General features: G+C 48.4%; 1 long non-coding RNA gene across 3 annotated transcripts in view; it reads left to right on the plus strand.

Moving 5' to 3' along the window:
* Positions 1-8,283, plus strand: part of LOC311124871 — a 32,763-nt gene extending 24,480 nt beyond the window's left edge. For 2 of the 3 annotated variants that reach the window (XR_014612817.1, XR_014612818.1), the window contains exons 2-3: positions 7,228-7,303; positions 7,479-8,283. This is a non-coding gene — a long non-coding RNA (uncharacterized lncRNA). Of the gene's footprint in view, positions 1-6,878; positions 7,106-7,227; positions 7,304-7,478 lie in introns of those variants that run through there. The other variant, XR_014612819.1, reaches the window with a different exon arrangement.
* Position 8,284: the final 1 nt, after the last annotated feature.

An 8,284-nucleotide genomic window follows, 5' to 3' on the forward strand; every position in this document is an offset into this window, starting at 1 on the left:
CCCTGAGGGGCCCCCGTGTTGAGGATCAGCGTGGCAGATGTGTTGTTACCTACCCTTACCACGTGGGGGCGGCCCGTCAGGAAGTCCAGGATCCAGTTGCAGAGGGAGGTGTTTAGTCCCAGGGTTTAGCTTAGTGATGAGCTTTGAGGGCATTATGGTGTTGTACGCTGAGCTGTAGTCAATGAATAGCATTCTCACGTAGGTGTTCCTTTTGTCCAGGTGGAAAAGAGCAGTGTGGAGTGCAATAGAGATTGCATTTTCTGTGGATCTGTTGGGGCGGTATGCAAATTGGAGTGGGTCTAGGGTTTCTGGGATAATGGTGTTGATGTGAGCCATGACCAGCCTTTCAAAGCGCTTCATGTCTACAGACGTGAGTGCTACGGGTCGGTAGCCATTTAGGCAGGTTACCTTAGTGTTCTTGGGCACAAGGACTATGGTGGTCTGCTTGAAACATGTTGCTATTACAGACTCAGTCAGGGACAGGTTGAAAATGTCAGTGAAGACACTTGCCACCCAGCACAGCCAGAAAAGGACTGGCCACCCCACAGCCTGGTTCCTCTCTAGGTTTGTTCCAAGGTTCCAGCCTTTCTAGGGAGTTTTTTCTAGCCACCGTGCTTCTACATCTGCATTGCTTGCTCTCTGGGGTTTTAGGCTCGGTTTCTGTACAAGCACTTTGTGACAACTGCTGATCAATATAAATACATTTGATTAATTGATTGGTTCAGGTGCATCACTCAAGTCTCCCACAGACGCGAAGTAAGTCGCTTTATCAGTTATGAGACTCTGCTATCACTCTCTGAGATGTCCTCCTCTTCTTCGCAGTCTGACTTTCCATTCCAGCCTCCTCTTCTCTCGCTCATGTATGAATCAACTGTAGCTTCTAAATCCCCCTCAGTGAACCCTCAGAGGCAGATAAGCATTTGAAGGAAGAAAAAGACCAGGGACGTGGAGAGCTGTGCTGAATGCTACAGAGCTATAGCGTATATGCTGGAAACACACACTCACTCATGCATGCATGTACACGCTCACACGCTCACACGCTCACGCACACACGCACACACGCACACACACACACACACACACACACACACACACACACACACACACACACACACACACACACACACACACACAGGTGGAATTAGATTCCCCCAAGCCAGACTGAGATCTGAGTCTGTGGGTACAGCAGGTTATCACCTACCAGCAGCCCAGGGGTAGTTGGAGCTATCGCTCACTCTCCCAGAGAGGGGAATAACTCAAGAGAAGTCAAAGAAGGCAAACGTGGGGTTAGCATGATAACAATAACTTAAGGCGGTTACGTTTTGAAGAATGAAACTTTGGAGAAAGTAACGTTATGTGAAGTTATCTGGAGGGATGGATTCCAAAGTTGCTAAACAAGATAGTAGTGGTAGAATATGGTAATTTAACAGATGATGTTATTCAAAGTGATTTACAGTTGACACTGGTATTCAGTACAGGTGGCACATACAGTATTTGTCTGGCAGTGGCCTGTGGGGCATTGCTAGGAGATAGGGATGGATTATTTAATAACAGGGTTATTAAATCTAGTCCTCAGGGTCTGAAGTACTGCTGTTTTTCTGACTGATTCGTGTCACTGATTGGCCAGAGTTTTGTCACCTGGGCCATGTTCAGAAGGAAGACGTTGTTGAATGTTGTAGATAGAAATGTCATAAATAAGAGCCAAAATTATTCATTATTCTACATGTCATAGTCAGGCATGTTAGTTCTACAGTATATATTTATATGTGAATGTTGTGCCCCTGATATCCCAGGTCTCTGACGCAATGGGAAGGGTGAACACCAGCAATGCTGCCGACTTCGGCATCTACATTTGTGTACCCCTGGCTTATGTGATAGCCTACCATACGTTTAGGCTCACCTCTATTCCCCAGGCCTCCTACCGGCAAGTTGCAAAGATCCCATCCTCTTTTGTTCTGTCCAGTCCCACAGTCCCAAAGGAGGCGCGAAGACACTGTGCCTTCTGAAGCAGTTCACAGAAAAACCGCAGTGCAGAAAAACCCATTACTTTTGGAAAATAAGACACCGCTGGTCCACATGGATATTTCTATAAACTGACTTTGCTTACAGGCCAGTAAAGACCCAGGTGGATATTGCTTTTCATGTTTGGTGGCATCTTGCAGTAAGGCTATTAGATCACAGGGAGACAGTGTATTCTGACTGAGATACACATGGAATCCAAAGCCAAGGGCCGTTTTCACCAAACGGCTATTGAAATATTTAAAGACTTGATGTCTCTCGCTGTGAGTGAGGCTCAATCATGTTTCTCTCTCCAGGCCAACAAGCCTGTAATTCTGTGCCACTCACAGACAGGACAAGTTAAATCCCTGACCTGTTGGAGGGTGTAAGGTCGAAAGCTCCTCTCTGTGCATGGACACATGCCTGGCTGGCATTCTCCACAGAGCAGAAATTGCTTGAAAAATCCCCCCTGACTCTCAGCCCCGGAAAAATAAGTAAAGGCTATTCTGAAAGTCAAGAAGATCCATGCCAGGTAAATAATAATGTGAGAAATGGGCGAGGAGAATGCCAGCCAGGCGGTCCCCATGTGTCCATGCACAGAGAGGAGCTTTTGATTTATTCTGTATCTGAATATGGATCAGTTATGGATAGCCAACATTCTCTACTAATATTCTCATTTGGATTTCTGCGCATTTGATGAAAAAATAATACAAAGGCTAATTACCTCATGCATAATCATCTTTCAAACCATATGTGGTTTTTATTGTCTTCTGAATATAACAAGTGCAAACAAAAGGTCAGAAATATGCATACATAACTTCCTACATTTGGTTATTGATTTTAATAGTCTTTGGAGACTTATCACAAACCCCTCATGCGCACACATCTGTTTCAAAATAGCTATTCAGGAAATCACTGTTCAACCAAAGTGCGAACTTATTCAGAGATAGCACACTGAATATTCATTAGGAAGGACAAAAGTTGTTGGCTTTTGGTGGTTTCATAATTTGAATCAGATAAGAAGTAGTTTGTCTATGGACATTTGTCTTCAATAGGTATACTGCTACTGCCCTCTCTGCTACTGTCCATGTAGTGTGACAATTCATTTGGAAAAGATGGATATTTATATTTACTATTCAACAATAGCTGCCTGGAATAAGTCTACTATAACTATTACTTATCTGCCTTATTCAAGAGCTACAGTGGGGAGAACAAGTGTCACACCCTGGCTCTGGGACTCTTTATGTTGAGCCAGGGTGTGTTCATTCTATGTGTTCTGTTTCTTTGTTTGGGTGTTCTAGGGTGGTTATTTCTATGTTTGCCTGTGTGACTCCCAATCAGAGGCAACGAGTGTCAGCTGTCGGCTGGTTGTCTCTGATTGGGAGCCATATTTAGACTGTATGTTTTCCCTTGGGTGTTGTGGGTTTTTGTTCCGTGTCGGTATTGTTAACCGTGGACTTCGCGAGTCGTGTTTTGTTTTGATAACTTTAATTAAATAAAGTCATGTTTGTTTCACACGCTGCGCCTTGGTCTACTCACTACGAAGACGATCGTGACAGAAAAACCCACCCTCCAACGACCAAGCAGCGTGTCCAGGAACACACGCAGGAGGTGACGCTGGTGGATGTCCTCCTCGGTTGGGGGCAGATTACCGAGGAGGAGGCCGTCCGGTACCGGAGGGCTATGAAGGGGGAGACCCAGGCAGGAGAGGAGCAGCGGCGTCAGCAGTGCCATCGTCGGAAGGACGAGAGGCACCCCCAATAATTTTTTAGGGGGGGGGCACACGGCATGGGCGACTGGGCAGCAGGAGGCTGCCACAGGGCGTAATGGGAGACGAGGAGAGAAGGCCACCGGGTTACGGGAGCCATTGGCGAGAGGAGGGAAGGAAGTTGTAGAGGCACGGCGAGAGGTACTGAGGTGTATTGCCAGTCCGGTCCGGCCCGTTCCTGATCCCCGTTTAAAGCCAGTGGTGTGTGTTCCCAGTACGGTCCGGCCTGTTCCTGCTCCACGCACCAAGCCTACGGTGTGCGTCGCCAGCCCTGTCCGGCCTGTCCCTGCTCCACGCACCAAGACTACGGTGTGCGTCGACAGCCCAGCCCGGCCTGTTCCTGCTCCACGCACCAAGCCTACGGGGTGCGTCGCCAGCCCTGCCCGGCCTGTTCCTGCTCCACGCACCAAGACTACGGTGTGCGTCGACAGCCCAGCCCGGCCTGTCCCTGCTCCACGCACCAAGCCTACGGTGTGCGTCGACAGCCCAGCCCGGCCTGTTCCTGCTCCACGCACCAAGCCTACGGGGTGCGTCGCCAGCCCTGCCCGGCCTGTTCCTGCTCCACGCACCAAGACTACGGTGTGCGTCGACAGCCCAGCCCGGCCTGTCCCTGCTCCACGCACCAAGCCTACGGTGTGCGTCGACAGCCCAGCCCGGCCTGTTCCTGCTCCACGCACCAAGCCTACGGTGTGCGTCGACAGCCCAGCCCGGCCTGTTCCTGCTCCACGCACCAAGCCTACGGTGTGCGTTGCCAGCCCTGTCCGGCCTGTCCCTGCTCCACGCACCAAGCCTACGGTGTGCGTCGCCAGCCCTGTCCGGCCTGTTCCTGCTCCACGCACCAAGCCTACGGTGTGCGTCGACAGCCCGGCCCGGCCTGTCCCTGCTCCACGCACCAAACCTACGGTGTGCGTCGCCAGCCCAGCCCGGCCTGTTCCTGCTCCACGCACCAAGCCTACGGTGTGCGTCGCCAGCCCTGCCCGGCCTGTCCCTGCTCCACGCACCAAGCCTGCGGTGTGCGTCGCCAGCCCTGTCCGGCCTGTCCCTGCTCCACGCACCAAGTCTACGGTGCGCGTCGCCAGCCCGGTCCGGCCTGTTCCTGCCACTCGCACCAAGTCTACGGTGCGCGTCGCCAGCCCGGCCCGGCCCGTTCCTGCCACTCGCACCAAGCCAGGGGTGCGAGTCGTCAGTCCGGCACAACCCGTGCCTGGGTCATCGGTGCCAATTCAGGTACCGCTCTACTGCTCCACTAAGGAGCTGAAGCCTACCGCTCCTGCTACGTCCAGTCCAGCTCCAGCCAGCGGGGCCAGACCGGACCAGGGGCGCTATGGGGGGTTTGTTGGAGGGCGGTGGGCAAGCCCGGAGCCGGAGCCGCCGCCGAGGAGGTATGCCCGCCCAGCCCTCCCCTGTTTTGCTTTAGTTGAGGCGCGGTCGCAGTCCGCGCCTTTAGGGGGGGGTACTGTCACACCCTGGCTCTGGGACTCTTTATGTTGAGCCAGGGTGTGTTCATTCTATGTGTTCTGTTTCTTTGTTTGGGTGTTCTAGGGTGGTTATTTCTATGTTTGCCTGTGTGACTCCCAATCAGAGGCAACGAGTGTCAGCTGTCGGCTGGTTGTCTCTGATTGGGAGCCATATTTAGACTGTATGTTTTCCCTTGGGTGTTGTGGGTTTTTGTTCCGTGTCGGTATTGTTAACCGTGGACTTCGCGAGTCGTGTTTTGTTTTGATAACTTTAATTAAATAAAGTCATGTTTGTTTCACACGCTGCGCCTTGGTCTACTCACTACGAAGACGATCGTGACAACAAGTACTTGATACACTGCCGATTTTGCAGGTTTTCCTACTTACAAAGCATGTAGAGGTCTGTAATTTTTATCATAGGTACACTTCAACTGTGAGAGACGGAATCTAAAACAAAAATCCAGAAAATCACATTGTATGATTTTTAAGTAATTCATTTGCATTTTGTTGCATGACATAAGTATTTGATCACCTACCAACCAGTAAGAATTCCGGCTCTCGCAGACCTGTTAGTTTTTCTTTAAGAAGCCCTCCTGTTCTCCACTCATTACCTGTATTAACTGCACCTGTTTGAACTCGTTACCTGTATAAAAGACACCTGTCCACACACTCAATCAAACAGACTCCAACCTCTCCACAATGGCCAAGACCAGAGAGCTGTGTAAGGACATCAGGGATAAAATTGTAGACCTGCACAAGGCTGGGATGGGCTACAGGACAATAGGCAAGCAGCTTGGTGAGAAGGCAACAATTGTTGGCGCAATTATTAGAAAATGGAAGAAGTTCAAAATGACGGTCAATCACCCTCGGTCTGGGGCTCCATGAAGATCTCACCTCGTGGGGCATTAATGATCATGAGGAAGGTGAGGGATCAGCCCAGAACTACATGACAGGACCTGGTCAATGACCTGAAGAGAGCTGGGACCACAGTCTCAAAGAAAACCATTAGTAACACACTACGCCGTCATGGATTAAAATCCTGCAGCGCACGCAAGATCCCCCTGCTCAAGCCAGCGCATGTCCAGGCCCGTCTGAAGTTTGCCAATGACCATCTGGAAGATCCAGAGGAGGAATGGGAGAAGGTCATGTGGGCTGATGAGACAAAAATAGAGCTTTTTGGTCTAAACTCCACTCGCCGTGTTTGGAGGAAGAAGAAGGATGAGTACAACCCCAAGAACACCATCCCAACCGTGAAGCATGGAGGTGGAAACATACCTTTTTGGGGATGCTTTTCTGCAAAGGGGACAGGACGACTGCACCGTATTGAGGGGAGGATGGATGGGGCCATGTATCGCGAGATCTTGGCCAACAACCTCCTTCCCTCAGTAAGAGCATTGAAGATGGGTCGTGGCTGGGTCTTCCAGCATGACAACGACCCGAAACACACAGCCAGGGCAACTAAGGAGTGGCTCCGTAAGAAGCATCTCAAGGTCCTGGAGTGGCCTAGCCAGTCTCCAGACCTGAACCTAATAGAAAATCTTTGGAGGGAGCTGAAAGTCCGTATTGCCCAGCGACAGCCCCGAAACCTGAAGGATCTGGAGAAGGTCTGTATGGAGGAGTGGGCCAAAATCCCTGCTGCAGTGTGTGCAAACCTGGTCAAGACCTACAGGAAACGTATGATCTCTGTAATTGCAAACAAAGGTTTCTGTACCAAATATTAAGTTCTGCTTTTCTGATGTATCAAAAACGTATGTCATGCAATAAAATGCAAATTAATTACTTAAAAATCATACAATGTGATTTTCTGGATTTTTGTTTTAGATTCCGTCTCTCGCAGTTGAAGTGTACCTATGATAAAAAATTACAGACCTCTACATGCTTTGTAAGTAGGAAAACCTGCAAAATCGGCAATGTATCAAATACTTGTTCTCCCCACTGTATGTTGTGTTTAGATGTTTGTAAGAGACAGTGAGGGAGAGCTAGTAAGATGTTTTTTCTTTGCAGATTCAGAGAATTCAGCATGGTGGAATGGGGAAAAAAAATCACCAGCCCAGGGAAAACCTCTCAAACCCAGCCCCAGGTATGATTCTCAGAAATACTACCAATGTTTACACCGTTTGGCAAAATCTTTTTCACACAAAATATATCTATTTCAAAAAGATTATTTCCTGAGCTTGACAATTAAACACCTATTTATTCACAGTAAAGTATGGCTGAAGTAACAGTGATGTAATTACTTTATTTTTCTCTCACAGGCCAATGTCCTTTGCGGAGTGGCCTTCCGCAGATAACAAAAAAAACTGCTGCTGCATCTTCGACAGTCTAGCAAGCAACCCAAGCAATTCAGCAAATGAAACAAAAAAACAAGCATATCCCTTTCTCTGTCCTCCATTACCTACAAGGCAGGTCAACTTGTCTAGCATGTTATCTGATGTATATTACCTTTGATATTGTAGAAAATCAAACAAGTGGACATTTGAAAAACCATATTACCATAGCATAGACAAGAGAGGCCAGAAGACTCGGTGGTTGATTTTAGATCTGTACCTTATGCAGATACAAAGCTATTTAAAAGTATGCCTATAAGCACAACACTTGATTCAGCTAATCAGCTATTAATCAAAGCCTTTGGTTGGTTGAATCAAGTGTTAATGCTGGGATGGAACAATAGCCTACTGCATAGCCAGTGGGTCCAGGGTCCTTAGGACCAGGCTTGAAGTTGGAGCACCATTGATTTAACTTGGAGCTCCACCGATAGGAACTAGTGTAGTATTACAACTTCTTGTTACCTTGCCGTTTCCCCCATCTTTCTGTATATTCCTACATTATGGCCTTGTTTAAGAGCATCAAATCTGTAATGTATTGTTGACCAGTTTCCCAGATTATGGCTGTGTTTGTGAGCATCAAATCTGTGATGTATTGTTGAACAGTTTCCCAGATTATGGGTGTGTTTGAGAGCATCAAATCTGTTATGTATTGTTGAACAGCTTCACTGATCACAGACTGTAGCTTTAATGACACACTACACTGAATCATTTCAGAAAGTATCAAACAAATCAAT

Source organism: Coregonus lavaretus, assembly GCF_964263955.1.
Source record: "Coregonus lavaretus genome assembly, contig: HAP1_SCAFFOLD_607, whole genome shotgun sequence".
In the NCBI taxonomy this organism is placed as follows: Eukaryota; Metazoa; Chordata; class Actinopteri; order Salmoniformes; family Salmonidae; genus Coregonus; species Coregonus lavaretus.